The 26,081-nt window shown below is 35.8% G+C and overlaps 1 protein-coding gene across 1 annotated transcript in view; it reads left to right on the forward strand.

The window, feature by feature from the left end:
* The window catches only part of wbl (endoplasmic reticulum protein 29-like protein wbl), a 149,865-nt gene that overhangs the window by 25,337 nt on the left and 98,447 nt on the right, over positions 1-26,081 (forward strand). The gene's annotated exons all lie outside the window — the stretch shown is intronic.

A 26,081-nucleotide genomic window follows, 5' to 3' on the forward strand; every position in this document is an offset into this window, starting at 1 on the left:
CTCACATCACTCATTATCCTATCCAATAATTCCCCTCTATTTGATAGGTTCCTATCACCATCACTTGTCTGTCATGCTTTGAAAACTGCATTCCTCAATCTGTTCTAATACTCAGTATTCCAGAGTCCTGAGCAGTGGCGGCTCATGGCTTGAAATCGTGGAGGTGCTGAAAATTTCAAAATATATATACACACTGTAAGTACAGTGTATACATGTTTGGATAAAATATCAAAATTATGGTAAAAATTGAAAAAAAAAATTAAATGTGACAAAATATTGTTTATTATCAATAAAAGTATACAGTTTGGTATAATTCAAAATTACTTAAAAATAAAATATATTCTTCTGTTTTGTTTCATGAAAAAATATTGTTTATTATCGATAAAATTAACCCCAATTTAGTATAATTCAAAATTACTTAAAAATTACTATAACAAATGCTATGTCTTTAATTGTAATGTCTATGAACACTCTACTACTGGTGCAAAACTGCATATAAACAACAGTGGAAATGCACGACAGACAGTGTCGCATTACGCTAATAGCTCGCATCTCACTATGACGTGCATATGCTTGCGTGTGTGGCAATATGGCACTGGAAAACACAGTGCCACTAGCATCCTTTACCCTCCTATGTGCTACAAGATAGATTTTTATTTTTTTTACAAAATAAGAGAATTTATAGGATTGTTGATGATAAAATTAAATATTCTTCTTCTTCCTAACATGGAATTTAGGCCAAGTGGCTTGTTCCGGTCTCATGCCATCTCTTTCTTGGTCTTCCGATTCTTCTTTTTCCACTTATTTTGTATCTGTATAATATTTTTGGTAGTCTGGTGTTATCCATTCTATTTAAATGTTCTAGCCATTTTTGTTTATACACTCTTATGTAGTAATTAATTGGTTTTATTTTCAGGGATTGTAAGATTTCTTCATTTGTTTTGTGGTCCCACTTGGTATATCCAGCTGTTTTTCTGAGGAACTTCATTTCTGCTGTTTGAATTCATTTCTCATCTTTCCTTTTCATGGTCCATGTTTCACTTCCGTATAGTAGAGTTGGATTTGACAAGACATTATATAGTCTGATTCTAGTGTGCTTTTGTACTAGGGATGGCTTAAATATATTATTTAATAAATTTAATTAAATATTACAAGCAAATATAAATAAATTAATAAATATATTTATATATCGAGAAAAATTGGGGGTGCCGCAGTTCCTCAGTTCCTATTCACGAACTGCCCCTGGTCCTGAGACAGTGTTAGTTATTTGCCTGTGCACTCTCTTCAGTGTTTCCTTATAGCCAAGTGACCAGATCTGTGCACAAAAATCCAAATGAGGCTTAACTAATGCCTACATTGAAACTCTCACTTGTGTAAATCTTTATCTGTATATTTCATCATTCTTTGCATTATTAGCAACAATTTTCTGTGTAACTCTTACAACTTTTGCAGTGTGTCCCCTGAACTTCGGTTCCCTATCCACCAAGATCTCCAGGTCCCTTGCCTCCTTCTGTAGTTCCTCTGATGTGGTAAACCTCATTCCATCATCTCTGGCCAACTTGCATAACTTTATACTTGGCAACATTTAAATGATATCCCCATTCTTCTGCCCAAATTACCAACCTATTTAAATCCTCTTGTAATAAATGTCAGAACTTCCTTATGTTGTTCTTCCTAATTTAGCATCAACAAACAACTGAATATCACTCTTCCGGAACTGAATATTAGCACCTTCCTTTAATGGGATACTACACCTCCATACACAACTCGTTTGCACCTATCATTAGTCAGCCATACCTCTAACCAGGTTACCAAGTGGCTATCCATCCCCATCCTGCTCAATTTCATTAGCAATTTATCATGTGCTACTTGATCAGTTGCTTTAACAAAATCCAGAAAAATCATGGTATAAGCATCTCTGTCCAATCCATTAGTCACCTTATTATGAAATGCAACCCAGTCACTAAAGTATGACCTGTGCTTTACAAACCCATGCAAGATTTACAGACTCTTGAAAGATTTTCATTCTCATCAATCCAGGTTCTCTCACTAATCGGCCTCTCTAACACCTTCACCACTACATTTGGTCTATGCAATGGCCTATAGTTTGACATTACTGACTTGGATTCTCCCTTATGCAGTGGCACTTTTTTTTTTCCCCTGTTCCACTTTTCTGGAATTGTTTTTTATTTATTTTGTTATTTTTATCTGACCCACACTTTCATCATTGCCATGAGTGGGAAAGAGGATCAGAAGAAAGGAGGAATCTGTTTAAATTTTTTTTTCTTTTTTTTTTTTGAACAACTGAAGATTGTATTCTTTGGGGAAGGCATAGTTGGAAGGGGGGGGAATGCTGTTTCAAAGTAGATAGAATGAAAGAAAAGGCAGTGAAGTTGATTCACTGGTTTCAAAATGGATTTCAAGTTGGTTTGTAGAGAAATTTTGAGCCCAAGGAGATCAGACGGGGGGGGGGGAGGAGATTGAGGTTTTGCAATCTGGTATTGTATGTCAGTTCTGATAAATGCACAAGTGATGCCCTTTCAGCAGAAGGAACTAATGTGTAGTTTGGATAGTTGAGGTGGACAGTTATAATTGATGTTGCCATTTGGGGTGTTGGTTACCAGTAGCTCTTGTTTTAAATGGTTTTGGAGACCAATATTGGTGTCCTGTTCAGCAGATCACTGTCTATGAAAGTATTTGTAGAAGAGGCACAAGTTAGAAACTGAATATTGAGAGAGGAATTGAAGAGGAGAGGTGTTGAGGGAGGGATCATAATTAACTGGATTGCCCTTTTCTGGATAGACTTCAGCAATCTCAGAGGATTTTGGTACACCACCCCAAATATGGAAACAATATTCCATGGTTGGGTGGATTTGGGATTTGTATAGCATTAGCATCTGTGACTAATCTTCAGAGAGTTGAAGTCTCCAGAAAAGCATACATGTGTCTGCAACAATTATTTCTGAACTGACTAACTGTATTAAGACTACAAAGTCTGCACCTAAGCCTCCTTGCATTGGTGTATAAGCACAGTCGCTTCACTGGTCCCCACCCCCCACTTGCTTTCATACCTTTCCTTACTTCATCATTCAAGTCCTTTGATTCTTCTTTGGCCATTGAGGCCATCTCTGTATTCCTATCTTGTCTTCCTTTGTCCATTATTTCACACCAATTCTGGTATCTTGCACTCATTTCCTGTCATGTAGTTTTGTTTCCTTGACTAGCTACACACACACTCTCTTCATCAGCAATCTACCCAGCTTCACACTATCACTTACTGAAATGCAGACCATCTGCAGCAATCAATTCTCTCCTACTTTCAAATTTATCTCATACATCCACATCCTCTCTTCTTGCACATTCTAGCTATCATGCCATTTAATCATTCTCCTCAGCTCTCTACTATCGTACCTTGGCAATACACTCAAAATTCTCACTCTCATAATCTTTCACTTCACTTTCCGGCAGCACTCACAAATCCTGTGCTACCTCATTCATCCGTCCTTGCAAATTATTCGTTCCAACCAGCACAGTGAACTCTGCATTTTCTCTCCTCTTTAGTCAGTCACTTTTCCTGTAATTGCTCTCTCAGACATACTTCTGACTCCACTGTATTTTACTGATAATCAATAATACCTCACACGAGAGCATGTCCAGTATGGCTATCTGCTTGACATGATTGATTGGCACCAAAAAAAAAAAAAAAATCGCAGGTAAGCAAGTGAATTTCACAATTGATGATCTATGAGGATCAATTTGTTCAGTAAAATAATCTAAATGTTATTTTTTGCTTGATAATCATACAGAATGTAGATGATTCTAATCAGAAATATGTAAAAAAAAAAAAAAAAAAAAAAGCTTTAGGGACTTTTTTTTTTTTTTCAAAAAAATTAACAAATTTACATGGAAAATTGCTATTTTTAACACCTGCTTAAAAATATGTATTAATTAACATATAACTTCATTGCATGTATATAAAATGCAGAAAAGTTATGATTATAATAAAATTTAAACTAGAAAAATATCTTTGGCAGTTTATTCTAAAACAAAACACACCATCTATGGTGTGAATCATTTTTTAAAAATTATGGAAACAAATACTGTGTTATTGTAAAACTTCTGTTTAATATAAACCAACAAATCATCCTACATTTCACCCATATCAAGGTCATCATCTGGAGTATACATATATATGCAAAGAAATAAACTATTTTCTAGTCTATACTGTTTGGAAAGAAGGCAATGGATGCCACCATGGGCAAGGTACATTATGCCATGTAATGAGTCATCACGTGTTTGTAGCCGATATAAATTGGAAGAATATTATGCTCTGTTTCAAAAACAGAGCATCATAAATTTTTAAAAACAATGTCTCTTTCAAACAGATAGTGTTTGAAAGAGGCATTGATAGGATGCCATGTTGCAAGTCTGTCTGTTTCGTAATTGTTGACAAATTGGAACATCTGACGTCAGTGGTCAGTGATACTAATACTGAGATGGAAGTGCAGGGAGTCGACTGCAAGTGCTAAATGCACTGGATGACCCACCCACACTCACTGAACATGACTGCAGGGTGCTACGAAGGATAATATATAAAAATTGCCATTCGTTAGTTAACACATTGCATGTGGAGTTCCAGACATCGACTGGAACACGAATGTGCACAAAAAACATTCAGAACCAAAGTTCACAACGTGGATTTCCATGTTAGGACTGCAGTATGCATACCGACTGCAGTATGCATACCTACTGCAATATGCAAACCTCACATTACCAGAATCAACATGCAGCATCATCTTCACTGGTGCAAAAAGTGTGTACTGTGGGATGTAGAAGCTTGGAAAGCTGTGTTATAGAGCTATGGATCAACCTACACCCTCTACCAAGCAGATCTACGAGTTTAAGTGTGGCAGAAGACCTGTGAATGTCTCTTACCAGAGAGCATAACCTCAACTATGAAATTAGTAGGTGGTGCAATGGTATGATCCTGTTTTTCCTGGTTTGGCCTCAGACCTCTGTGCTGTGACAGTGAACTCTTAGAGGTATCTGAACACTCTGGACAAGGCAATGCTTCCTCCTTTGTAGTGTTTCTATGAAACTGACCATCATCTCTTTCAGCAAGACAGTGCCTTGTCCAGAAATCTTTCTGTAGGTATATGAGGTTTTGAACAGTTGTGGGGGATGGAGACATCCCTTAACCTCACCTGATGCTCCAGTCCATTGATAGCTATCATATGCTTGTGGAAGTATGCCCCACTAGATTACTGCAGTCATTACAGTGAAAGGTGGTCCTACATTTTATGAATGTGAGTGCCATGGCTGTCTCTTACTATGGTGTTTGTTGACTTCTTTCCAAGCAGTGTGCATTGTATGCTAAAGCCACACTAATTTGGTCCACTGGTTTGATCTCTGATAGAACTATGACAGAAAAGATTATGTATGAAATCAGTTTATTAACTTATTATTACATGACACCTCCAAGGAGTCCAAGGACTCATCACAGGAGGGCACTCTACTCCATTTTGCTGCATAATTTTAACTATCTTCCCTACTACTACTTAATTCTTCTACTGCACACAACTACCATCAATGTCATCTACTGCCCATCAACACCACCAACTTGCTGAACAGTGCAGTACCTTCAGTGAGACGGCTGAGGATTGTTTCCTTTGTGTCAGTTTTATTTCATTAGCTATTTCATGGTCCTTGCAGTTCAGTCACCCAACTTATTTTTGTTGAGAGAGGGGAGGGGTAATCAAGGGAACTTTCTGGTTCTTATGTCATTGGTAGGCAACAAACACTAAAAAAAAAAAAAAAATTGGAATGCTAATGTGGAGGGAATAGATTCTTGACCTTCCGAAGGTTGAGAGGATTTGGTCCTGTTCTTAAAGAAATAATCAAATCTGAGTCTGCATAATTTGAAAGAAATCTGCAGTTTCCTTCAGATTTAGCAATTTAAGTTTTTTAATCTGCATATGCAAGTTTTTACATAACCTGTCAAGGATTACTTTTAAGAAGTCTTCAGAATATAGATTAAAATAATTCTGGAGGAATTATAACATTAGCAATTTTATTGATAACACTGGCAAAGTATGGGAAAAAATTGAGGGAAGAATGGAATTATACAGACGTAATGATTGCATTTAAATAGTGCTGGTCTTAGATTGAATCAATTATTTATTGATTCAATTAATGAATCAATTGAATCATTTAAAAAAATGCTGGTCTTAGATTGAATCAATGAGGTGATGTTTAAGGGCAAAAATATCACTTCTATGAATTCACTTGGTAATACCCAGTCTCATCTAATGAGCTAATACATTATTCACAAATAGGAGTCTTTATTAAGTTCTTAGTCTTAAGACATCGGTCCTCTCTTTGTGTAAATGATTCACGAAACCTAATCTTGCAAAATTTCTCTGGTCACCCACACATCACTGGGAGATAAGATATGGTTTATTTTGAAGTTTCCCAAAAGATTAGATTCAAACACATTGTCAGACTATCCTGTTGTGTGTCCTAAAAGCTTCTACATCCTTTATAATGTGTGTTTTTGACATCTTATTCCATAAGAGAAAGTGTTATTAACACTGAGTAATCTTACACATGTTCTTCAAAAATTCTCTCAAATTTGTGAGCTGTAGCTTTATTTGCTGATACTGTTTCCCCATATCTCATGGTGGGATCCCATTTCTATTTTTTAAATGCCTAAATCACCCATAACTTTGAATTTGAAACATGAAACTTGGATCTTCTTTCAGGTCAAAATATGGTCCAGCACATCTTTCTGCCTATACGCTGATATCCTTTCACCTCTTTCTCCAAGCCACTTTAGCAGTTTCTTTTCAAGAAGCAGTAATAACTCCCTTGGCTTAACCACTTCTATGCAGCTCTGTGTTTTGCAATCTTACATTATTTGTCCTTATTGTTTCTTCCACAACTGACCGTGGTGTATTAAATCTGCATGATATAACAACTGCACTTTGACCTCTCAGCTTATTCAGTGATCTGACATTTCATGTTTCAGTCCACACTTTTTTTTTTTTTTAGGTGCTCTAATTTTGTGTTTGTTTTTGTTTGAAACAGACTCACTAACATCACTTTTCATTTTTTTGCATGTATATCATAACTAGGTATAGCTCACCAATTCAAAAAAAAAAAAAAAAAAAAATGAATTACCGAACCTTGCTTTTTAAGAATTCATCCATATGATACAGTTCACAATACAGTGGTACACAATCAAAGCTGTGTATCCACTATTATATGTATATGCAACATATATTTTCGTGCAAATTAATAATAGAGTAATTAATTTGCATGAAAATATGATTGGAAATACTGACTTCATGCTCCAACAGCAATCATCAGTGAACTGATTATGAAGAAGAAGGCTCAAAAACACATCTAATTTCCATAAGCAGAAAGCAAAACAGTTGATCATTGAAAATTGGTGAATAAGTTGCATTACTAGCACCGAACTACTTAAACATTGGATTAGCAAACCAAATTATTACACAACTGGGCTGGAATAAAATTACTCACTTGATTCTGTCTCATTTCAGTTTTTCTTAAATTAAAGATAGATTTCAAGGGATATCTTTGACAATGAACAGCTGCCAGCCCAGATCAGAAAATGGTTTAAAAACATCCTAAAGAATTTTACTATGATGGCTTTGAAAAACATGCTGTGCATTGAAGGAATGACATTGTGAAGGGGGGGGGGCTCAAACCACTGCTTTGACAGTCAAACCGCAACTTCCACAGATGCCTCCCTTGAGGTGTATGCTGCGTGTCACGTGAACAGCTGGTAGCCAATAGAATTTGACTTTTTCAGTACGCTACCAGCAGCATGCTATAAATTAACAATGAAAGCATGAATATAGTTTACGATTGATTAGGATCAGATCTAACATTGATTTATTATTGCAATTATATTATAACAGATCTTTGCATCCATATTGTAACTATATAGTTTACGATTGATTAGGATCAGATCTAACATTGAAATTGCGATATAAATTTTTATTACTTAATTATGATTATGACCTGCTATATTATAGCAGGTCATAATTATAAAAAATTATTATGACTTGCTATAATTATATTATAGCAGGTCATTGCATCCATATTGTAACTATAAATGTTGAATGAAAACGAATAAATCGATACCGTATTTACTCGAATATAACTCGCACTTTTTTCCCAAAAATTAAAGCTAAAAAATCATGGTGCGACATATATGCGTTGATTTTTAGAAACTAAAGCTTTCAGGAAAAAAACTTAAAATGTGGATGACTTACCAAGAATCTCCTCTTCGTTATAGCTACTTCCGGCCTCGAGAGTAGTTTCCTTGTGTGCATTGTCAAAATCATCTATCCAAATAGCGTCATCTTTTTTCCCATTATTCCAAGTAAATATTACAAGTAATTTACAAGATTTTAGATACATAATGAACACCCTTCACAAATGTAGACAGCAATGGTAGGCCAATAGAGATAGAACAGCTATGAAGATGTGGATATGATTGGTGTGATATTAACAAAAGATCGCATTACCAAAACACAAAGTGAAGCCAACATTTTTGAGCTGAAACACAAATTCTCTTCAACCAAATTCCATAATATCTGAAACTGTCATAACAACATTCATTCTATATGTCTTAGTTTTAACACATTTACTAATTTTATTGCAGCTTTGTGTTTAAGTTAGTCGTAGCACTCACACACACATCTAACTAAAAACAATAGATTTTTGTTGGATGTTGTGTTTGCTGGTGCAACATATGGTTTTGTGTGAGGCTAAACAGCATGGTCAATGTGGGAGGGGACGTGATTCATTAGTTAGTTTTTATACCAGTTGTCTCTAATTGCACTAAAAAATACATTACACATGTTGAGAAATATATTAGACAGCAAATGTGTATACTTTATTCAGTGGTACAATAAAACTACTTGTTTTTCTTTCATCTGCAATATAGTGGCAGTTGGGGGAGGCATGTTGTTTACTGTGTGGAGCGAGTTATAGTCCTGACGTGAAAGTGATTAAACTTTATTTTCGTGTGCGATGTATATGCAAAACTTTTTAATTTCTTTTTTTAATGAAGTTAAATTAGGGTACAGGGGTGTGAGTCATATGCGAGGGCAAGTTATATTCGAATAGTATTTCTGTTTTATTATAAAAAGCAACCATTCTTTTTTTTTTTTTCATCTTTCCTTGAGGCATCGGGGGCTGCACGCGGGCCGCCACTTTGACACCCCTGATGTAGATGTTTGAATGGTTGCACTGTTTGCAACACATCCAGGCCAAGCTGCTTTCCAGCACACATTTAAAGTTTGTGGTTTTATTTCAGTGATAGCAGATGCAACATAATTTAAACAGTCCAGAATAGAATTTTTTTCCCCCACATATCAGTTACTGTTAATGATTCATTTTCTAATTTATTCAATATAAATTGAAAAGTGTGCTTAACGTAATAGTTTTTGAAAGTAGCAATTATGCCTTGATCTAATGGCTAAATAATGCTTGTTGTATTGGGTGAAATAAACACTATCTTGGGTGCATTGTCAACAATTAATAAAGCTTTAAAATCAAGAGCTTTTTGCTTCATATATGTTTCCACTTCTGGTACAAAACAATTATTAAACCATTCAGTAAATACAGCAGTTATTACCCAGGTCGTTGTATTAGCCATCCAATGTACTGCAGCTGTTTTAGATTTTTACCTTTCAGAGCACGTGGTCTTAGAGATCGATTTACTGGGAGGAGTTTCAACATTCGATCACCTGATGCATTGCTACAAAGTAACAACGTTACTCGATCTTTGCTTGCTTTAAACCCATCTTTTTTTCTCAGACTTTACAATGTAAATCGTTTTTGGAAGAAAACAGGATTGTTTTCTTTCAAAACAATCCTGTTTTTTCAGCGTTGCTTGATCGGGACAATATCCATAATCTTCAGTAATTTTGGCTACCTTCCTCTTGAAAATTTTTGGCTGCTGTTTCACCTGCTGCTGCAACCTCACCTGTAATCTTCATTTTATGAAGGACATTCCTTTTTAAAAATCTGGTTAGCCATCCTTTTTTAGCCGAAAATTCTTTATCAGCCTGTGAAGCGGAAGTAGATTGCTCCAATTGCTTCATCTGTTCATAAAACTGAAGAGCTTTTTGTTTAATTGGATAACCACTCATAGGAATTATCCTTTGAGTTAATTCTTCAATCCAAATTATGAGCGCTTGTTCTGTTTTTTTTTCTAATAAAGCATCTCATGAGTACGATGATAGTTTGGCACTTAGTTTTGTTCCAGAAATGACAGATTTTCTTATTGCGACTTCATTCTTTTTAATTGCTCTTATAGTAGTTTCTCCTAAATTAGAATGTTTACAAATCGCCGTAGATCCCTCTCCTTTTGCTAAGCTATCTAAAATTGCAATTTTCATTTCCAAAGAAATTGCTTTTATTTTATTTTATTTTTTTCTCCATTGGGCCAAATTAAATCTTTAAAAAAAAATTAGCAAAATTTAGACTTACGATAATGAGACGACAAACACTTACTCATATACAAAATTAAACTTCATGGACACTCACTGCTTATATGTTATGCCAGAATGTGCTGCAACACATTGTTCATTATGTACAAGGAGAAACCCTGAATTTGCATGAAATATGCACCTCATAACTTTAAAACCGCATAAAAATTCAATAAAAACAGTAAAGCCACAATAATATAATAATAAATTCACTAATCTAAAATATACTCAATGAATTTAAAAAAAAATAATAATAACCTATTTTATAGGAGTTCAAATTACACACCCTTACATGGAATAGCCTTGAATTGGCATTATGTTGAGAAATAATGAAAAAATAGTTTGAACTCCATGTTTTGTCTTTTATTTCACTGATCAGTATGTGTGTTTTGTTAAATTTATTGATAAAGCCATCCCTTTTTTTCATATTGCCTTTTTGACATCTCCATATTCCTCTAGTATTTATCCTTATGCTCAATAGGTTGAATATCAACGTATTGAATAGTTGGATATCAACTCATTTAACCATGAGTTGATATCCAATATCTCTCTGTCTGATAGGTATCAACAAGTTGTGTATGGGGGTGCGATATCCAGGAAAAGGAAAGTCACTAGTGGAGTGCCTCAGGGGTCTGTTTTAGGGCCATTACTATTTAACTTGTATATTAATGATATTTGGGAAGATTTGGATGGAGATATTCAGTTGTTTGCAGATGATGCAAAGTTGGGACAAACCATAAAGAGTAGTGAAGATGTTGTGGCCTTGCAAGAAGACTTGAATAAATTGAGTGATTATGCACGGAAATGGGGATGTGAGTTCAATGTTGCAAAATGTAAGGTTTTAAAATTTGGAAAACAAAGATGGGATGCAGAATTTATGCTTGGTGAGAATATATTGTTGGAGGTAGAGGAAATAAGAGATCTGGGGGTGATAGTGGATAAGGATCTAAAATTTAGGGGACACATCGCCAAAATTGTGAAGACAACACAAAGACTTCTGGGAATGATGCGGAGGACACTGACGTGTAGAAGTAGGAAGATTCTTGTTCCATTGTATAAGGCTTTGATTAGGCCACACATGGACTATTGTGCCCAGATTTGGTCACTGGGTTTTCAGAAGGATAAAGAGATGTTGGAGAGGGTCCAAAGGCGACTGACTAAGGTAGTTTCTGACCTCTGGAATGTTGAGTATGAGGAAAGATTGAGAAGATGTAATTTGCAGAGTCTGGTGGAGAGAAGGAAGAGGGAAGATATGATAGAGACCTACAAGTTGGTAAGGGGTTGTTATAAGATCAATGGTGGAGAAGTTCTACAGAGAATAGTGGGAGATCAGGGGGAGAACCAGAGGTCATCCCTGGAAACTGTATAAAGAGGGTGTAAGTAGGGGAGTGAGAGACGGGCTGTTTTCATGCAGAGTTGTGAATGATTGGAATGCCTTGCCTGAGAGTGTGGTGTCTGCAAGGAATTTGAGTGTGTTTAAGACACAGTATGATGAGATGTGTGTGTGATAAAAGGACCTCCCAGATGAGTCTTTGACTCCATGAGGTCTTGGGAGATAATGGTAATAATGGTAATCTCTTGCTCTTATGGTCCTCTTTATTTCTAAAATATATGAGGAATTATTTACAAGTAACTTTTGTCCTGCTCATAAAGATAACCTGAATGGATTCTTGCAATTTTATTCCATAAGGGATTCTTGCATATATCACCACCTTTGGAGAAGTAATGTGGAAAATTTTGAAGGATTTCAAAAAAGTCAATTAAGATATTACTTTCCAAAATTCAGGATTTTATCTTTTCAGATAAGATTATAAATATTGCACTGAACTAGTGAAGTCCAACTTATTTATTTACCACCAAATGTATTTCATCCTTATCCTCCAGTGTTTTCATTGCTGGACATCTTAAAATATTAGCAATCTGTAGATATACCTTAGATCAGTAGATGCATCAACAGATCTACTTTAGTTATGTAGGAGCATTTGCTCTCTCTTAACATTTTTCATTATTCCATCTTTCGTCCCAGCTTCTTTCTACACACTCGAAGTAGTTATAATTCCTTTACTACTTCGGTAGATTCTTTCCAAATTTTGCCCATAATTGCACTAATTTCTGTTTTACTCACACAGTTGGAACCGTCATTCAGATGCTTGGTGATTGGTCTGGCTCTTATTTGTCTGTACAATATAATCGGTTCATCAGACAACGATGCCCATGATCATTCATGGCTGGTTGCCCTTTGCAGTTTATCCAGATGCTTGCTTTTTTTTTTTTTTTTTGCTGGAATTTTCATATTCCCAGAACACTTGAAATTGTTGTATGAGAAAATCCAAGTTTGTTGACAATTTTAGAGATTGAGTGACCCATCTGTCAAATGCATCTAAATCCGACACTTTCCCATTACTCTTCTCATGACGAATGCTTGGGGAAGCCAATACTGATGGCCAAGTCTAACCACAGTTTGGACACGTGTTTGCAAATGCTTATATATATATATATATATAATGTTAAAGATGCCAAGCTATTTTAAACCTGGTTTTACTCCATTTCCCAAGTAAGCAAACAGACAAATAAGTCAAGTTTGTGCCTGCACGTTATTGCAAGTCTAGTTCAAGTCTAGGCAACTTGTGATAAAGGTGGAATAAACTCTGATCACTATTCTTAATATTTACCCTTAATGCAAAGCCATCTCCTTGAGGAGATGTATGATGCTATGCATCAAAGGCAAGGGGGCACTACCCAGACTGGTTTCGACCTTTATTGAAGTCTCATCAGTGGGAGCCAGGCTTAGAAATACCAAGGTTAAGTAATACAGAGCTTATGAGTATTTTACCAAAACCAAAGTTACCATAAGGTGCTTTGACCTTATTAAATAAAAATCTCAGGATGAGAGATAAATATAGAAAGTTTTTTACGTAAAAAAACTTTCTACATATATATATATATACATTATATATATATATTTCAAAAGTTTTTTTTTTCCCATTTAATGTTAATATTAAATCATTTTTAAAGCAAAACATGTAGGGCATTCTTTTGTAGATACAGAGGCATCTTGCTAATCCGAACAAATAAAAACCGTGCTCGTTCAGATTAGCGAATTTCCCCCAAGAGACAACGACTAGCATTTAAGACAAAAATAAACCGATTCTAATGGTACATCAATTTAATTCTGTAAATAAATTAAGTAATAGAAAAACGCTACTGTACTGTAATGTAAAACAAATAAATAATACAATACACAAGTTTATTTTAGTAGAAAATTTAATTTGTATGTACCTGTATTGTTGAGGATTCAGATTTAATAAAATTGCATAGTTCAGTACATAACTTAATTTGTGTAAAAAATATCACTTTCTTGTACACAACATGCTCACAAAATAACACAGAAAGAGTTTTTAATTTTTTTGTAAAAAATTCACTGAATTTTCTTTTGCTTCTTGGAAGCTAAACTTTTTTCGAATGCTTCTTCTTGGAGCTGCATTAGCAACAAATTGTGGAATCGCATATCATTCTACTTAGCACATTCTATACGCACATTAAAACTGTCAAACTGCCTCTTCATGTTTTACTTTTTTTTTCTTCGAGTTCATCGTCTTTTAATTCATTCTGTGGCGTCATATTTATAATTTCAGCATCTGATTTGATTTCGAATTCACTTTTGGTTCTACCTATAATCCATTCCATAACATCTGTTTGTGAAATTTCAACATCTCGATTTATATTTTTAACCAAAATATGCACGTTTTGAATTTCCTCTTTTTGTGTATATTCATGCCGACAGTACAGTATGTACTGTACAGTATTAAAAAAAAATGTGAAAACACAATAAATCAAAATAGGCTTCTAGTATAACCGTACAATCATGAAAAAAATACTTTACTGTAATAATAATAAAATAAATAAATAATAATTATTAAATAAAAATAATAGTACACAAAATAATAATACGTAATAAATAAAACTTTTTTTCTTTCAAACTACAGTTCGGATTACTGGAGGGTTCGGATTAGTGAGATACAACTGTATTTTCTTACTCTAATATTAAACTAAATTGTTTTTTGTAACAAAATTCAGTAACAAAGAATGTATGATCAGAGCCATGGTGAAAAATTTTAATTCTTTCATTATTTATTTTTATTTCTCTTATGATGAAATAGCATGTATTTGCTATTTTCCTCTAATTTCATTTCAGCTGCGATCAATTTTTTGTTCACGTTCATCTTATTTCCAAATTGATAACCATGTAGCATCGGTATAGCAAATTCTTGTAGATAAGCTTATAAGTTGGTTATATTTATAGCTTTTAAATTTTCAGGAAATAGCAATGTATATTAGAATATTAATTATAAAAACTTTATAGTTTAATTTATAAATTAATACTTTCCTATATTTCATCAGTGTTACATTGCCATCATCAGGGATCACAGAAATCAATGATATGTGCATGCAGGCACTAACACTAAGCAAACGAGGCTGAATAAAGGCAACAGAAGTTGGGCCTAGAATCCTAAATAATTTCACTGGGCTAAATTGGGTTGTCTTGGCCGTTGGGCTGATGTTTTTAAAATGTATGTTTCCCAGATTTGGGGCAGTCTTGTGCATCCAAATTTGTTGAGTTTTGGAAAGTAGGGCAGTTTACAACTGCAAGGGACCTTGTATACTCCTGGTAAGTGGTCTGGTTGGTCTTTGGTGGAGCAGATAAGAGATGCCAATTTCTTATGTGGTCTGTAACTGGTTGTAAGGTCATATTTCCGTAGGAATTTTATTAATTTTTTTGGATGTGCCATGTATATATGGAATAGTGATAGACTTTGAGTAATCTCTCCTTTGAAGGGGGGTGGGAGAGAGTGAGAGGTTGCTGTTACATGTTTTATTATTTTTTCAGGTTATAGCCATTGGCTAGAAAGTGTTCAGGATATGGTTAAGTTCAGTGGTTACGTTATAACTACTGAAGTTATAACTAAAGTTACTTGAAGTTCAGTTAAAGCTACTGAACAATGTAATGTAACATTTTATTATTGTTACGGGCAGCTCCAAGGAGTCCTTAGACTCATCGAGGGAGGCCCAACATCATGTCAAGAATAATTATTCAACATTCACACAGTATCTATCATATTTCACCTTGAACTCATTCACTGTCATGGCACCCACAACAGACTCTGGCAGCTTATTCCACTCATTTACCATATCTCCAAGTAAAAAACTTAGCTTTAACACCCTTGCTAACCACACTCTTACCAAGTTTCCATGGATGGCCCTTAGTCCTCCCACTACCAGTCCTATTCTCAAAAATATCTTCTGAATTAATCTTATAGAAACCCTTCAGTAATTTGAATGTCTCAATCATATCACCCTTTTCTGACTATCAACCAATTTCTGCACCCCACAAATCTTCAACCTGTTCTCATAAGGTTCATCCCATAGTCCTGCTATTATCTTGGTCATTCATCTCTGGATCCTCTCCACCTCCCCCCCCCATTGAGAAGAAACCCTGGCACCCATATCTGGGCACAGTAGTCTAGATGGGGTCTTATTAAGACTTGATACAGAGGAACAATAACCTGTTTGTCTCTGCTCGCTAAAGTGTTTTTCAGCAACCAAGTGATTTGATGAGCTGATTTTGCCACTTTTGCGATGTGTCCCCTGAACTTCAACTCCCTGTCCACCAACACTTCCAAATCCCTGGCCTTGTCAATCTCCTGGAGTACAGTTCCACCAATGTGATATACTGCTGCTAATCTTTTCACCCCAAAATGCAAAACCTTACATTTTTCCACATTAAATTTACATCCATTCTCCTTAGTCCATTCCTCCAAACTATCCAAATCATCCTGCGAAATTTTGACATCCTGAACATTCACTATTGCTCTACCCAACTTTGCATCATCCGTAAACAGATGCACAGTTCCTTTTAGATCCTTTCCTATATCGTTAATGAACAAATTAAACAGTACTGGTCCAAGAACAGAACCCTGTGGCACACCACTAGTCACAGGCCGTCTTTTGGACTCTACTAGTGAATAAACCACTCTCTGATATCTCTCCATCAACCACCCTCCTATCCATCTCACCAACCCTATATCCTTTCTCATATGCTGCAGTTTACGGATTAGAATTCCATGTGGTATCCTATCCAAGGCTTTAGCAAGTTCCAGTAGAATCACTGTAAACCCGTTACCCTTATCCAGTTCAGCCGTCACTGTGTTATGGAACGTGAGCAAGTTACTGAGGCATGATCTACCCTTCCCCATACAGTATCCCATTTTCATCCATAAAATCTTGTGTTTTCCTCTCGACTATTTTCTCCAGGACCTTGACAACAATTCCTGATATGCTGATCGGCCGGTAATTTTCAACAGCAGTCTTGGAACCTCCTTTATGCAGCGGAACTATTTTCCCCTCTTTCCACCCCCTTGGGACTAACCCAGACTCTAGACTCAAATTAAACAAAATGATCAAAGTCACTGACAATTCTTTAGCCGCTTCTCGTACGACACGAGCTGGTATACTATCCAATCCTGCAGATGAATTGACATTGAGGTTTTGTAATGGACTATTCACCTCCACTTCATTCACCACAATTTCTGTATAAGCTATTGGTTCTTCCATTTCTGCAATGTCACCACCTGGATGATATACTCTTACAAAGTGCTCACTCAGTAATTCTACTATATCAACTGATTCGGTTATCTCCCTACCATCGGCATTCTTTAAAATCAATCTGCCATATACGTTTTTTCTTTTATTTGCAACATATCGAAAAAACTGGGATTCTCTTTAGCCTACATGGCTATGTTCTTTCATAATCCGCTTTTGCTTTTCTTACCACACTTGTTACCCTTCTGGCCTGAGCTTTATACTGTTCATGTGCCTGCAGGCCACCTTTCTCCTTAAATTCCCTCCACGGTAGTTTCTTTTTTTGCAGCTCAAGCTTAATGGTGTTATTCATCCATTTAATCCGTACTTGATTTATTATTCGGACTCTAGGTATACAGTCAGCCATTGCCTCCTGCAAACACTTCTTAACTGCCTCCCATGCACTATCAACATCCAGTCCTTGCAGTTTTACATGCCATGGCACTGAACCAATCAAACTCCTAAGCTTGTCATACTTACCAGCCCGATAATTCCACATGTACCCTGTCTTAATTGTAAATTCCACACCTTTAGCCACTCCCAAGTCATTGTATGGTACAAGTATGATGGCAATGCAACATTGCTCAAACATAGGAAAGTATTAAAGTTTTTATAATTAATATTCTAGTATATGTTGTCATTTCCTGAAAAATTAAAAGCTAGGTATGGCAAATATATTATGAATTAATCTGAATCATATTCATTTTGCTTTAAAAAGCTATCTTAAATTGACTAAAAAATTTGCTACTTATTCTCTTGACTGTTGTCTCATTTACAAATTAAATACTGTTCATATACTGGAAGTGTCATGTAGTAATAATAATATCAGGATTTCTGTTATTTAATAACTAATTTCATAATGTTTTTGATTATTTATACTACAGTTCTTCCCACCAGCTTCTCGTGTTAATTTATATCTTATTTTTCCAACCTTGCATTTATATTTTTTTTCCTGAGGAAGCCACAAGTGATCTGTGGTGAAACTAGTTGGTATCTTATTTATTAGCTTATTTTAATTTTTACAACCAAATAAGCCTAGTCTTCATTATCAACATTGTTGTGGGCAGTTCTACCTAATACGTTCCTTTTAATGATTTTCATTCTTCATTGCAATACTTTCATTTGAAAGAACTAATCTTGCTATATATATTTAGTGGATTTTTTCTTAATTTTCTTCTCTATCTATACTTAATAGTTCAGATGATCATTTCTGTTCTAAATTATTGAACTCAATGCACTCCTACATACCTATATTTCCTTTAAAATTAGTAATACTGAACGGTTCAAACAATAAGTTAACAATTCAGAGTAATGGGTGCATGAAATGCTCTCTCTACCTGCTTACATGTCCATGCTACTTTGACACACACACGTTCCCTGCAAGCTGTGCATGTGCACACCAGTCAGATAAGGAGCCTAGTGCATAGGCCTAGTTACTGCACATGTAAAATTTTTGTTATCTGAATTTCTAATTTAGCATTTTAAACGTACTGCAAAAATAAATTATATAAAAAATTATACTTGCCGCTTATTTAATTTAGTAATTTCTTCAATGTCTCCTCTTCACTATTCCTCTAATTATTCAACACAATATATTCCAATCGTTTACTTTTTCAACCAGTTGTATAACATCGTTACATATACTTAGGACAGTAGATATCATTGAGTTATATGGGCAAATTGAGATGACAACATTAAGTTGCAGAGACATATTTGTTTAGTGTGTACTGTCTAGACAGTACAGTCACTTGAACTCATGCAAATGGTGATGTATTTTTTTAACTACTTATACAAAGGGGGTCGGGGGTCTGGAAAGTTCTGATAAACACCTAGATAAAAATTAGATTAAAGTCCCTTGTATTTAGGTGAATTAATTTAGTGCTCACAGTTTTTGAGTTGGAAAAACAACTGTATTAATATTACAATGCTGGTTTTAGTGCATTAAATCCTCAGTGTCATTGCTGAAATTAAAGCAGAAAAGAACTGCAAATTGATTTAAATTTGAGTGGCTGGACAAATGTGGCATAATTTGTTTATTTTGGCATAATATGTATATACATGTTAACTACATGTATATGCAGTATTTAAGTAGCTGAAGGAGTAAGCATTTAGGTTGCTCATGTAGAAATATCTAGCATGCAAGGTATAAGATCTTAACAAAGATACTGTCATCACAAATTTTAGGCATATGAAATTAAGAGTTTGTGGCTTGTGACCTTCACTATTGTGAACACAGGCTACTGTACATGTTGAGTCTGAGTCTGGAAACTTGTGCACAAAATGTTTGTCATGCACATATAGGCTGGTGTATGTAAGCAAATCCATCATGAGTTCCAAGGATTTAGGCATATTATGGTCTGTTCTGACTTTAGAAGCCATCAGAAATCGCTTTATGGTGACACAGTCTCCTTTTCTAAGATGGCTTATAGTAAGTACTTCTTTTAGCAATCCCTGTCTGTATGTGTGTGAGTGAATGAGAGATATAATGGGAAATTTTGGATATGGCATGAGAGATGACAGAGAAGCAAGATTAATAAAATTTGCAGAAAAAGAAAACCTGTATATCATGAATTCCTTTTTCAAGGAAAAAACACATAGAAAGTGGACATGGAAAAGTCCAAATGGAAAAACTAGTGAAATTGACTTTATCCTCAGCAATAAGAAAAACATCTTTCAAGGCTGCTCTGTTATAAACACCTTCAACATTGGAAGTGACCATCATATGGTATGCAGTAAAATCCAAATAAACTGCCAAAAAGAAAGAAGAAAAATGTTTCGGAGATCAAAGCAAAACATAGATGTACACAAGCTCGACATTAAAAAATATATTCCAACACTAACTAAACAATAGATTTAAGCATCTTATTATAGATGACAGTGCTGATCTGTCAGAAAGTAATGACATTATCTTTTACAATGCTCACTTGAAATAGCTGGTACCACAGAACAGAAACAAGACAAAATCTCTGAAGAAACAAAGAGAAATGAAACAATCAATTAACCTACAAAATAAAATTGAATACACTGAATTGTGCAAAACGATCAGAAAATGTATCACAGAAGAAATAAGAAAATGCAAATGTAAATTCATACAACAAGATGAATTCGGGCCGCTAGATGAATTCGTAATGTGTAGTGTTCGTGCAAGCTCCAGATAAGATAAGTATCATTTTCAGTTATCGATACAAATTACTTAATATTGTGTAGTTTTGTTTTGTTTGCCTTGCGTATTTAAGTGCATCTATTTTTGGTGTGTTATAACGTATAATTTGACAAAACACGTTGCAAATAAGGATGGCACCTGTGCGAAGGAAAATGGCGGCCAGTAATGAAGGTTCGCCATCATTATCAAAGAACGGTAGCATAAAAGAAATGAGTCAGTGTACTAGCTGTGAAATGTACGCTTTGCGGAGTGCGGTCAGATGATAATAAAGGATTGAATGTGTGTAGAAAATGTAGGGAGAATGAGGAATTGAAGTGTATTTCGGATCGTGAGTGTGATATTTTTGTCAACCTTCAGAATGAAGGAAATAGGGATACGACAAGAAACGGCAAGGTTGTACATAAAAATTGTGAGAGTGTGAATGTAGAAAGTGTGAATGATAGTATAAATGGTTTCTCAGAGAACAAAACAGATGAGATAGATGCATTGAGTGAGATCGCGTTGTTGAATAGTGCGATAGAAAGAGCAAAACAGCAGCTAGAGTGCATGAACAAAAGTAGACTGAATGAACCAACCAATAATAAAAGGTATGACAGGAAAAATAGACGTATGAATGTGAACATGAACAAAATGAAGGATAGAGTGCTGTATGGAGACTCGTTAGTACGAGGTGTGTTAGTAGAGGATTTGACAAAATCGTACCAACCTGGTGCGACCATAAAGGACGTAACTGCGTCTATTAGAGAGCAAAAGGAAAGGGTGAAAGAAATGATTGTTGTGGCAGGTACGAATGATTTGAAAGGAGATAAAATGGAAATGATAGAAGACCTTAATGAATTGTTTGAGATAGCAAAAGAAAAGAGTGAGAGAGTTAGAATGATTAGTCTTTTGCCACGGTATGACAGTGAAATGTTTAAAAGGAGGGCTATAATTGCGAATGACTTTATGCGTGGGTTATGTATGACGAGTGGTGTGGAATTTATGGATATGTGGAGTGAGTTTGATGGGCAAAAGGATCTATATAAGATGGATGGCTTGCATTTGAATGGTTACGGTGTAAGAAGACTTGAGAAAGTGTTGCTGAATGTAGTGGATGCGCAAATTCAGAGAAACTAGATTTGTTGGGGGGGGGGGGGGAGTAGAGATACAGTCCTTATGGAGGCAGTTGAATGTAAGAATGAATATAATATGCCAGAGCAAATAAGGACAACAAATCTGAGTGGCATAGTTAATACAAGGCATCAAGGTAGGGTTGAGGCTAATGGGGGTCTTAAATTCATGTACACTAATACTAGGAATATTAGGAACAAGAAGGAAGAGTTTTTGGCCATGGTTGGCACTTCCAGACCACAGGTTATAGGTATTAGTGAAACATGGCTGACTGTAGATGATATAACTAGTGGGATTGAATGTGATGGGTATAGTGTGTTCAGGAATGACAGAGAGAATAAAATGGGGGGAGGAGTATTGTTGATGATAGCTGATGAGCTCCAGCCAAGGAGAATAGAAGTTGAATTGCAGGATAGAGAAAAGAGCACATTTGAAGCCATTTGGTGTGAGATTGTGGCTAGCAGAACTAAATATACAATTGGGTGCTGCTATAGACCTGGTGATGGAAAAGATGGTGGTGACAGTATGCACAAGCAAACAGAAGAAATGGGTGGAAGGAGGGTGATTATTATGGGAGATTTCAACTATGGTCGCACTGATTGGAGTGAGGAGAGGACACACGGGAGGAAGGAACTGGATTTTATAAGGTTATTAAGGGATAACTATCTGCGACAGCATGTAATAGAAAATACTAGGGGTCAGAGAGTGCCTGACCTAGTAATTACATCTGAGGATTTGGCTGTAACAAATATGACCACATTGCCACCAATCGGTGAGAGTGATCATAGGGTCTTAACTTGGGAGGTGGCTAAAGGTGTAGAATTTTCAATTAAGACAGGGTACATGTGGAATTATCGGGCTGGAAAGTATGACATGCTTAGGAGTTTGATTGGTTCAGTGCCATGGCATGTACAACTGCAAGGACTAGAAGTTGATAGTGCATGGGAGGTAGTTAAGAAGTGCTTGCATGAAGCAATGGCTGACTGTATACCTAGAGTCCGAATAATAAATCAAGTAGGGGTTAAATGGATGAATAACACCATTAAGCTTGAGTTGCAAAAAAAGAAACAACTATGGAGGGAATTTAAGGAGAAGGGTGACCGGCAGGCACATGAACGGTATAAAGCGCAGGCCAGAAGGGTGACGAGTGTGGTAAGAAAAGCAAAAAAGGATTACGAAAGAACATTGGCATGCAGGCTAAAGAGAATCCTAAACAGTTTTTTAGATATGTAGCAAGTAAAAGGAAAAATGTACATGGCAGATTGATTTTAAAGAATGCTGATGGTAGGGAGATAACTGAATCAGTTGAGATAGTTGAGTTACTGAGTGAGCACTTTGCAAAAGTATATCATCCAGGTGGTGACATTGCAGAAACGAATAAACCAGTAGATTATATGGGAATTGTGGTTAATGAAGTGGAGGTGAGTAGTCTATTGCATAACCTTAATGTCAATACATCTGTGGGATTGGATGGTATACCAGCTCGTGTTGTACGAGAAGCAGCTAAAGAATTGTCAGTACCCTTGACCATTTTGTTTAATTTGAGTCTCGGGTCTGGGTTAGTCCCGAGCGGGTGGAAAGAGGGGAAAATAGTTCCACTGCATAAAGGTGGTTCCAAGACTGCTGTTGTAAATTACCGACCAATTAGCATATCAGGAATCATTGTCAAGGTCTTAGAGAAATTAGTCAAGAAAAGAATACAGGATTGGATAGATGAAAATGGGATATTGTATGGGGGACAACATGGTTTTGTGAAGGGTAGATCATGCCTCAGTAACTTGCTCACGTTTTATAACACAGTGACGGCTGAACTGGATAGGAGTAATGGGTTTACAGTGATACTACTGGACCTTGCCAAGGCCTTTGATAGGATACCACATGGAACCCTAATCAGTAAACTGGAGCAGATGGGTATAGATATAGGGTTGGTGAGATGGATAAGAGGGTGGTTGAAGGAGAGATATCAAAGAGTGGTTTATTCAGGAGTGGAGTCTAAAAGACGTCTTGTGACTAGTGGAGTGCCACAGGGCTCTGTTCTTGGACCACTGCTTTTCAATTTGTTCATCAATGATATTGGAAAGGATCTGAGAGGAAGTGTTCACTTGTTTGCTGATGATGCAAAGTTGGGTAGAGCAATTGTGAGTGCACAAGATGTCAAAATTTTGCAGGATGATTTGGATAGTTTGGAGAACTGGGCTAGGAAAAATGGATGTGAATTTAATGTGGCAAAGTGTAAGGTTATGCACTTTGGGGTGAAAAGAATAGCAGCAGTATATCGCATTGGTGGAATCATACTCCAGGAGACTGATGAGGCCAGGGATTTGGGAGTGTTGGTGGATAGGGAGTTGAAGTTTAGGGGGCACATTGCAAAAGTAACTAAAACAGCTCACCAAATCACTTGGCTTCTGAAAAATACTTTGACATGCAGAGACGAACAAGTTGTTGTTCCTCTGTATCGAGCCTTGATAAGACCCCATCTGGACTTCTGTGCCCAGCTATGGGCACCAGGGTTTCTTCGTGATGGGGAGGAAGTGGAGAGGGTCCAGAGACGAGTGACCAAGATGATAGCAGGTCTGTGGAATGAACCTTATGAGAATAGGTTGAAGATTTGTGGGTTGCAGAAATTGGACGATAGGCGAAGGAGGGGTGATATGATTGAGACATTCAAATTACTGAAGCGTTTTTATAAGATTGATCCAGAAGATATTTTTGAAAATATGACTGGTGGTGGGAGGACTAGGGGCCATGCATGGAAGCTGGGCAAGAGCGTGGTTGACAAGGGTGTTAGAGCTAGTTTCTTTACTTGGAGAGTGGTAAATGAGTGGAATAAGCTTCCAGAGTCTGTTGTGGGTGCTACGACCGTGAATGAGTTCAAGGCAAGGTATGATAGATACTGTGTGAATGTTGAATAGTTGTTCTTGACATGATGTTAGGGCCTCCCTCGATGAGTCTGTCGACTCCTTGGAGTTTCCCGGAACAATAATAATAATAATAATAATAATAGATGTACACAAACTCAACATTAAAAAAGATATGTATATATAGAACTAATTTAAAATTCTTATTATACAGGACAATGCTGATCCATCAGAAAGTAATGACATTATTTCCCAAAACCTTTTATAATGCACACTTGAAATAGCTGGTACCACAGAAAAGAAACAAGACAAAATTTCAGAAGAAACAAAACAGCTTATGAAGAAAAGAAGAGAAGTGAAACAATCAAATAACCTACAGAATAAAACTGAATGCGCTGAATTGTGCAAAACATCAGAAAACTTATCACGGAAGAAATAAGAAAATTCAATTGTAAATTCATACAACAAACAATTGAAAACAACCGTAGTCTCAAAATAGCCAAACAGCAATAAACATATGGTTGCAAAATGGTCAAACTGCAAAATGGGACCATAACCTGAGATAGATATGCTACAGCAAAAAGAATTAAAGAATTTTACTCAGTATTATATCAGGATGACGAAATAAATGAAGAAGAAGAAGACAACTATAAAATATCAGAAGTACCACAGATTCTACCAAAACAAGTTATGTGGAGCATCTAAAGCTTGCAAGAAAAAGCTGCAGGTGAGGATGAAGTTATAGCTGAACTTCTAAAAGCAAGTGGAGAAATGACCTACAAAATCTTAGCAAAATGATTTACCTTATGTCTGAAGAAAAATGATGTACCAAAAACATAGAAGAAGGCTACCCTAATTCTGATACATAAAAAAAGTGAAGTAGAAGACTTGACAAACTACCAACCCATCAATCTACTATTGGTGGTTCAAAATGTTTACAAAAGTCATGGCTCATAGGTTTTTTATGACTCTTGACCTAGCGCAACCAAAAGAACATGCAGGCTTTCAAAGTGGCTTTAGTACAATGGACCATATTCAAGTTGTACAACAGATTATCGAATGGTGTAATGAATATCGGTTACCATTATGTCTTGGTTTTATGATTATGAGAAAGCCGTTGATTCAGTAAAAACTTGTGCAATACTTAAAGCATTACAAAACCAATAAGTGGAGGAGTTATCAAATAAACATACACCAATGCCACAGCAGTAATTCATTTCAATGGAACTCTACTGTGGAAATACAGAGAGGTATAAGAAAGGGTGACACAATATCTCCAAAATTATTCACAGTGTGCCTAGAAGATATATTCAAACTTCTTGATTGGGAAGGGAAAGGTCTGAAGATAAATGGAAAATCTTTAAGCCATTTATGTTTTGCAGATGATATAGTTATCTTTACTTCAATTGTGCGTGAATTGCAGATTCGTATCCATGAACTCCAAATTGCTAGCAAAACAGCTGGCCTAAAGATAAACCTAAAGAAGATCCAAATTATGTTAAATAGCTATGTCCAACCAAAAATAATAAAATTAATAATGGTGGAATTAAACAAGTAGATCATTACATATACTTAGAAGAACAGATACCAATGGAACAAAATATCATAGACGAAATTAAAAGATGCATGATGCTTGGGTGGAAAGCATTTGGAAAATTACATTCAATATTTAAAAGCCAACTACCATTATGCCTGAAGAGAAAGGTTTTTAACCAATGTATTCTTCCTATACTGACATATGGCTGTGAAACATGGACTGAATGCAAAGGAAATTCAAAAATTAAG

This window comes from Typopeltis vanoorti, chromosome 1 (assembly GCF_054136105.1).
Source record: "Typopeltis vanoorti isolate ZY-2024b chromosome 1, IOZ_Tvanoo_1.0, whole genome shotgun sequence".
NCBI classification, from domain to species: Eukaryota; Metazoa; Arthropoda; class Arachnida; order Uropygi; family Thelyphonidae; genus Typopeltis; species Typopeltis vanoorti.